Source organism: Nicotiana attenuata, chromosome 6 (genome assembly GCF_001879085.1).
Source record: "Nicotiana attenuata strain UT chromosome 6, NIATTr2, whole genome shotgun sequence".
In the NCBI taxonomy this organism is placed as follows: domain Eukaryota; kingdom Viridiplantae; phylum Streptophyta; class Magnoliopsida; order Solanales; family Solanaceae; genus Nicotiana; species Nicotiana attenuata.
This window is the reverse complement of record NC_031994.1, coordinates 61,487,621-61,496,563: the sequence shown is the minus strand read 5'-3', so window position 1 is coordinate 61,496,563 and position 8,943 is coordinate 61,487,621.

Sequence of the window (8,943 nt, the reverse complement as noted above, 5' to 3'; positions counted from 1 at the left end):
CCAGTTCAGTACTCAGATACTCATGTCAGTTCAGTACTCAGATACTAATATCAGTTCAGTTCTCATATACTCATGCCAGTTCAGTACTCAGATACTCATGTCAGTTCAATACTCAGCTATTCAAGTTCGTTCAATACTCAGCTACTCATGTCAGTACAATACTTACATATTCATGACAGCTTAGTACTTTGATATTGATGTTAGTTCAATCCTCAAATATTCGTGCCGGTTCAATATTCAGATATCCATGTTAGTTCAGTATTCACGTATTCATGGCAGATCAATATTCAGTCAATGCAGTTCAGTTCAGTATCTCAGCAGTTTAGTAATCATGTATTCATTATTTTTAGTATGCAAGTGTTAATGAAAGTTCATGGTTCCACCAGACCCGTTTAAGGTCTGGAGTTAGCAGAAGTTACAGTCAGGATAATCATTCGAGGACGAATGATCCCAAGGGGGATATAATGTAACACCCCGTACATTCGGACTAGGTATGGATATGTTAAGTGGGTATTAATTTGATATTTTAGACATATGAAGTCCTAGCGGGATGATTGTGGGTGAAAATAGTTGTTTCAAAATCAAGATGGAAAGTGAGGTGCATAAGATTTGACAAAATCGACTACGTTTGCAGAAGGTCTGTATTCCATCAGTGTTTAGTGAAAATGTGTAAGGAATTTGAGAAAACTTAAAGCATAAAAGTTGTTGGCTATAAATATGTTTCAGAATTGTATTAGTATTTCCGCACTTTGATTTATATCATCCACAATTTTCAGTATATCAGCATGTGTTAGTTTATCTTCTGCATTCAGTATGTTACGATATCACATGTTGATTCAGCCAGCCAGTTGGTTCGCTCGGTCACATGTAGTCGGGCGACGAGTGCCGTGTTACGTCCAGGCCCAGTTCGGGGCGTGACAAAATATTTGAATCTCCGCATTCCAATCTTGTATACAATCTTCTCAAAAGTTGAAGTTGGCACGGATTTAGTGAACAAATTTTCTGGATTGTCACTTAAATAGATTTGTTGCACATTAATGTCACCATTTTTCTGAAGATCATGTGTGTAGAATAATTTTGGTGAAATGTGCTTTGTTCTATCTCCTTTTATAAATCATCCCTTCAATTGGGTTATGCATGCAACATTGTCTTTGTAGAAAATTGTGGATTTTTTATCACATTCCAAATCATATTTTTCTCGAATGAAATTTATCACTGATCTCAACCATACGCATTCCCTACTTGCTTCATGAATAACTATTATTCGCATGATTTGAAGAAGTAGCAACAATAGATTGCTTTGTGGAGTGCCATGATATGACTGTACCTCCACATGTAAACACGTACTCGGTTTGAGATCGAGCTTTATGGGGATCAGATAAATAACCTGCATCTGTATAACCAACAAGATCTGCACTACCTTTGTTAGCATAAAACAAACTCATATCAAGAGTTCCCTTTAAATATTACAATATATGCTTAATCCCATCCCAATGTCTCCGTGTAGGAGAAGAGCTATATCTTGCTAGTAAATTAATTGAAAATACTATGTCAAGCCCTGTAGCATTAGCAAGATACACAGGTGCACCAATTGCACTAAGATAGGGTATTTTATGATCAAGGAGTTCCTAATCCTCTTCTGGAGGTCGAAACGTGTCCTTATTCACTTCAAGTGATAGAACAATCATTGGTGTAGTTAATGGGTGCGCTTTGTCCATGTAAAAGCGTTTAAAGACCCTTACTGTATAGGTAGATTGATGGATAAAGATCCCATCTGCTAAATATTCAATTTGCAGACCAAGACAAAGTTTCGTTTTTCCAAGATCACATATTCTTTCTTAAGATATTCAATTTCCTTTTGGAGTTCTAACAAGATTTATATCATCAACATAACCAGCAAGTATAACAAATTCTGATGTCATTTTCTTTATCAAAATACATGGAAAAATAACATCATTTATGTAACCCTCTTTCAGCAAATATTCACTAAGGCGATTATACCACATGTTCTCAGACTGCTTTAAACCGTACAAAGACATTTGTAATCTGATCCGGTACATTTCTCGAGACTTTGAACTATATGCTTCAGGCATTTTAAATCCTTCAGGGGTCTTCATATTGATTTAATCAAATGAGTCATATAGGTTATGGCTTGTATCTAAATGGCATGACATCTTCAAGTGTCTGGACCACTGGTCCGATCCTCACAATCTTTTACAATATTGTGCACTATATTGTATCAAATATATCATCGACGATCATTTCATATCGGTTCGCAAGCGACATAACTTGTTGAGATCTCATCACTTTCTTTATTTTCTGGTACCTGAACTTCTTCAAGAGTTTCATGAAATGTTATGTTGTGGGATCTTCTAGAGCTTATTTCCTCCTTCTTATGATCATTTTGATTATTTGCTCCTATCCTTTTCAAGGATTGTTACCTTTGGAACCGATTGGTCTACCACACTTCATGCGTACACTAAACTCCGTCTTTTTAGGGACTTTAATTTTAATAGGAGCATTTAGAGCTGAAATATGATATTTAAGTTTGGATCAGCAAATGCTTCTGGCATTTGACTTGAATTATCTTCTGAGTGAGGATCATACTAATGATAATTCGATTCATATAATATATTTTTCAACTGCTTATTCCATCCCCCTAATGTTAGAAAAACTAACATATATCCCAAATCCTCTTTGGGAAACCTATCTTTGTGCTTTGTGGTAGAGAAATTAATCATATAACACGCATCAAAAGTTATTAGATAGTAAAAATATTAGATTTCTGATCCTAAATCAATTGTGAGGGGAGGACTTATCATATATTGTTCGTCTAATGCATACAAGTGCTGATGTATGCAATTTAGAAAATCTTAGACCAACACATGAAGCTTTGTTCTCCTAAGCAATAGTTTAGCCATTAATAGGAGGTATTCAATGCTAAACTAGCTTAGATATAAACAACATCTTCAAGATGAACTATCTTGATTTCATAATCTGGAAATTATACTCTTAATTGAGAAATCAATTTCAAATGCCAAACTGCAGGTTGACAATAAATACACATGTAAGCATCTCATATATGCATCTATAAGTGGTTCACATGATAGGTGAATGGGCCCATATTTGCCTTTTGTATATTCCAAAATTCAGGGGTTTATGAGAACAAGCAACATAAGAGAATTTTTGAAGAATGTTCTAGTTCTTCAATATATGCTTATTTGGATTCTCAAATAGCTCATTTAAAAATGGCAAATGAAAACATCAAGTTTATCATGGAAGGTGTTATCTCTTAGTAAACTTCTGGTTTACTATGGCATAAACTTTTGATTTACTATGGCTACTTTTGTATCAGTGAATTTCTGATTTACTATAGTTACTTTTGCCTCGGTAAAACTTCTGATTTACTGTGACTTCTTTTGCATTAGTAAACTTCTGGTTTACTATGATACATAAAATAATACAAATTGAAGAATAAGGCGGGCCACTTCTCACATACATATGATTTTACCCCCTATGATTGTGGAAACATGAAGATTTTGCAATCTTCTAATCATTTGCAGTCTCAATATGATAGCCATTTGTATTAGTAAACTTCAGATTTACTACAACATATGTTTTGACCATAATCATATAATATGAATGACATATTTGTATATAAGCTCTTTGAGAGCCTTCGTCTATTATCCACAATCTAGTATTTATTAGACACTACTGGTGTCATGTGTCTTCTAGACAAATAATTAGCTCTTCAGGAGTTGTTGATACATTTTGTACTATCAAATATTGCTCAGACACTTCTGGTATCATGAGAGAAAATCATAATCAAATAAACAATATAAATGTTTAAGCACAAGAAAACACCTCTTCGTAATATTTTCCTACTTCAGGAGGAAATTTTAATTGTGTTACTTCTTTAGGAGCAAATTAAAAATACGAAATATTGAGTATATATTCCCTCAATCATATTACCTCTTCTAGAGGTGAATTGTAATATCTTCACATCAAAAGTGCGTTCATATTTACGAGCTTTATTAATATTGTTACATTCACTTCAGGAAATGAATTAATATTTATCAAAAATTCTCATCTTTCCGGGAACGGAACATAATTATCTGAACGTGCATTAATCACACCAAATGTCATCAATGAAGACTATGACAAACGAGTCGAGATACGGCCGGAACACAATGTTCATCAAATGCATGAACGCTGCTGGGGAATTGGTTAGCCCAAAAGACATCACCAAGAACTCATAATGACCATATCGGGTCCTGAAAGCTGTCTTAAGAATGTCTGAGTCCCTGATCTTCAACTGGTGATAACCTGAGCGGAGATCGATCTTAGAGAATACTCTCGCTCCCTGAAGCTGGTCGAACAGATAATCGATGCGAGGCAAAGGATACTTGTTTTTAATTGTTACCTTATTCAACTGCCTGTAATTAATGCATATTCTCATCGTGCCACCCTTCTTCTTCACAAAGAGAACCGGTGCCCCCCACGGTGACACGCTAGGACGAATGAACCCCTTATCCAGAAGTTCCTGAAGCTGTTCCTTTAACTCTTTCAGCTCCGCTGGTGCCATACGATATGGTGGAACAGAAATGGGCTGAGTGCCCGGCACCAGGTCGATACCAAAATCTATATCCCTGTTCGGTGGCATACCCGGCAGGTCTGTAGGAAATACATCAGAAAAATCTCTCACGACTGGAACATATTCAATACTGGGAGTCTCTGCACTGGCATCCCTTACAAAAGCTATATATGAAAGACAACCTTTCCCAACCATATGTTGGGCTTTTAAGAAAGAAATCACTTTGCTAGGAACATAATCGGTCGAACCTCGCCACTCAATCCGTGGCACACCAGGCATAGCCAAAGTCACTGTCTTATCATGACAGTCCAGAGTAGCCCGGCACGGAGATAACCAGTCCATGACTAAAATAACATCGAAGTCCACCATACATAACAATAACAGGTCTACTCGGGTCTCCAGACCCCCAATAGTCACAACACACGATCGGTACACACGGTCTACCACAACAGTATCGCCCACCGACGTGGAAACATGAACAGAAGAAACAAGGGACTCGCAGGACATATCCAGATAATGCTCAAAATAAGACGACACATAAGAGAAAGTAGAGCCAGGGTCAAATAACACAGAAGCATCCCTGCGGCAGACTGAGATAATACCTGTAATCACCGCATCTGAAGCAATCGCATCGGGCCTAGCTGGAAGTGCATAGAAGCGAGCATGGCCACCTCCGGATCGACCTCCCCCTCTGGGGCAACCCCTAGATGACTGCCCCCTACCCCTAGCTGGGTGGGTGGGTGGTGAAGTGGCTGGGGCTGAGGGTGATGACTGACCCCTCTGCTGAGAACGACGAGGGCACTGCCTCCACAAGTGGCCCATCTCTCCACACTCATAGCAACTCCCGGGTGCTGGAGACGGGGACTGATGGGAACCCCTAGCACCGGTATGACTAGTAGACGCCCCTGGCACAGAAGAATCCTGAACCGATAGAGCACGGGAAGAACCCTAGGCTGGAAGTGCACTAAGTGAAGAATGGCCCTACTGAGAACCGTGAGAACTATGGCCTGATGATGCCCCACGATAACCTGGGCGAGCTGACTGACCATGTCGGAACTGTCGGCCTCTGCCGTACTGAAACTGGCCCCTAGAAGGAGCACCCCCGAAACTACCATGTCCTCGAGGCCTCTTAGCCTCCCTCTCCTCGCAGTCCTGGAGACAAACTGACTCAATCTCTTGAGCAATATCCACAACCTCCTCGAATTTAGCACCTGACACCCTCTCCCTTGTCATGAGAACCCGAAGCTGGTAGGTGAGGCCATCAACAAACCTCCTGATCCTCTCTCTCTCAGTAGCAACCAGCCAAATAACATGTCGAGCCAACTCTGAGAACCTCATCTCATACTGGGTAACTGTCATCTCCCCCTGTCGTAGCTGCTCGAACTGCCTCCGCAGCTTCTCCCTGCGGGACTGTGGGACATATTTCTCCAGAAATAGGGCGGAGAACTGCTGCCAAGTCAGAGGTGCCGAACTAGCAGGCCTACGCCTCTTATATACCTTCCACCAAGTGAAGGCAGCTCCGGTAAACTGAAAGGTCGTGAATGCAATTCCGCTGGTCTCCAGAATACCCGCAGTGCGAAGAATCCGCTGACATCTGTCTAAGAAACCCTGAGCATCCTCGCCCTCTGCACCACTGAAAGTTGGAGGCTGGAGTCTGCTAAACTTCTCCAATCTACGCTGCTCATCCTCTGGCATAACAGGAGCTACATAACCCTGAACAACTGCCACTGGTTGGGCTAGTGGTGCCTCCGGTGTCTGCACTCCCTAAACCACCGGATCGGGTGTACGGGCGGCGGGAGTCTAAGAGCCTCCCCCTGCTTGAGAAGTAGCTGCGACATTAGAAACCGCGACCGACTGAGCAAGGCTAGTACATACTATCAATATCTGGGCCAAAGTCTCCTGAAGTCCCGGAATCACAATGGGCACAGCTGGTGCCTGAGCTGGTGCTGCTGGAGAGTCCACCACTGGGACCTGACCCTAAACTGGGGCGGCCGGTGGGTCTGCAGGTGCTGTCCAAGCTGCTGCGGGGGTTGTACCTCTGCCCCTACCACGTCCTCGTCCACTTCCTCGGCCTCTAGTGGCTCCCGCTGGTGGTACGGGTGGTTGTCCGTCTTGACCGGTAGAGCGTGTCCTCACCATCTGTGAGAGAATAGGATAAAAGAAGTTTAGTATTCGGATCAACAACTTCGCACGACAAGAATTTCAAGAATATGGAATTTTTCTAAAGGTTCTGCAGCCTCTCGAGGATAAATACAGATGTCTCCGTACCGATCCGCGAGACTCTACTAAACCTGCTCATGACTCGTGAGACCTATGTAACCTAGGCTCTGATACCAACTTGTCACGATCCTAAACCCAAACCCGGTCGTGATGGCGCCTCTCGTGAAGACAAGGCCAGCCGACACACTACCAATTCACCTTAAGCAGTTAAAATAATAAACCAAGGTCTTTAATATAAACAATCCCAAAATAGCAATATAAGTTGCGGAATAAAATAAACCAACACAGCCCTACATCGGGGTATCACCAGCCATGAGCATCTAAAATAATACTAGAAGTCTAGAGTCTAATCCACTACTACATAACTGATCGAAAGGAAACTGAAATAGAGGGAGAATGCACTAGGCTGCGAACCGCCAAGCAGCTACCTAGTAATCTCCGAAGACCTGCTGGAACTATCAACTCTCAGGAGCAGGACCTGTAGCGCCCGAATCTGCACACAGGGGTGCAGGGAGTAAAGTGAGTACTCCAACTCAGTGAGTAATAAAAATAAATGAAGACTGAGTAATATAAAACCACGTAAGGCACAACATTAAGCTACAAGAGACATAACAAATCAGTAAATATAATTAATCAATGAAACTTCATAAACATCTCTTAAACAGTTAAACAATATGCAGGAAAACAACTAAAAAGTAAACACATAATAACTGCCCCTCAGGCACAGTAACAACAGAATCAGCCCCTCGAGCAATGTCAAACAACAATACCAGCCCCTCGGGCTATATCTCAAATCACAATGGGTACCCGCGCTCACTGGGGGTGTACAGACTCCAGGAGGGGCCCTTACGGCCCAAGTGCATAATCAAGCCATCTCGTTGCATCATAAACAGGCTCTCGGCCTCATATAAATCTCAAGCCACCTCGTGGCGTACAATTTCAGGCCCTCGGCCTCATTATCATAATCAATGTATCACTGTTGCAGCGTGCAGCCCGACCCAAGTGTATCCTCACAACACAGGCCCTCGGCCTTACTCAGTCAGAATCTCATAAGCCCCTCGGGCATCAGTAAAACATGAAGCTCAGCTCAAAATATCTTTAAAAATATTATTTAATGTGTTTAACATAGAATAACATAGCTGAGTTTTGAAAATAGTGAAAATATAGCATGACTGAGCACCAGTATGAAATCACATAGTGAGGAAAATCCCCTAAGGGTTCAAACAGCTGGCACGAAGTCCACATATGGCATTTAGCCCAAAATATAATAATATTAAACAATTAACTATCAAATCCGCAGTAAAATAATCATTCGGGATGGACTAAGTCACAATCCCCAGCGGTGCTCTATTCCACGCTCGTCATCTAGCATGTAAGTCACCTCACAATAGCCGTACGCTATGAAATTCCAGGGTTTCATACCCTCAGGACAGCATTTAAAATTATTACTCACCTCAATCCGGCCTGAAACCTAGCTTGCAATGCCTTTGCCCTTCGAAACGACCTCCGAGTGCTCCAAATCTACCAAGTACAAATTTTATCATTAGATTATGCTAAACGAATGAATTCCAATTGAAAAATATCGATTTTAAGCACAAAACCCGAAATCAGTCAAAACCGACCCCCGGGCCCGTGTCTCGGAACTGGACAAACTTTATACCAAAATGTTCTTCATCATCTCACGAGTCCGTACATATAAAGAACTCGAAAATCGGAGTTCGTTTGACCCCTCAAATCATCACTAGAAGGTCTGTTAATCTCAAGCCCTAACTCCACCTTTTTTACTGATTTTCATAAATTTAACACTGATATTTTGTTCCTTAGTCACAAATAATTGAGTTTTAGGGTCCAAAATCCTTACCTCAACGAAGAACAATGATTTCCTCTCTTCAAAATCGCCCAAAGCTTCAAAATTTTGATCACACTCCTAAGTCCCAAATCATCTCCCGAAGCTATCCGAACCGTCGGAACTCACATCGAGCCCTCTAACACATAAGTCAACATGCGGTTGACTTTTCTAACTTAGGCCTTCTTAAAAGAGACTAAGTGTCTCAAACCTTCTCAAAACCTTTCCAAGCCCGAGCCAACCAACCCGATCACATATAAAACCAGTAATTAAGGCAAATAGA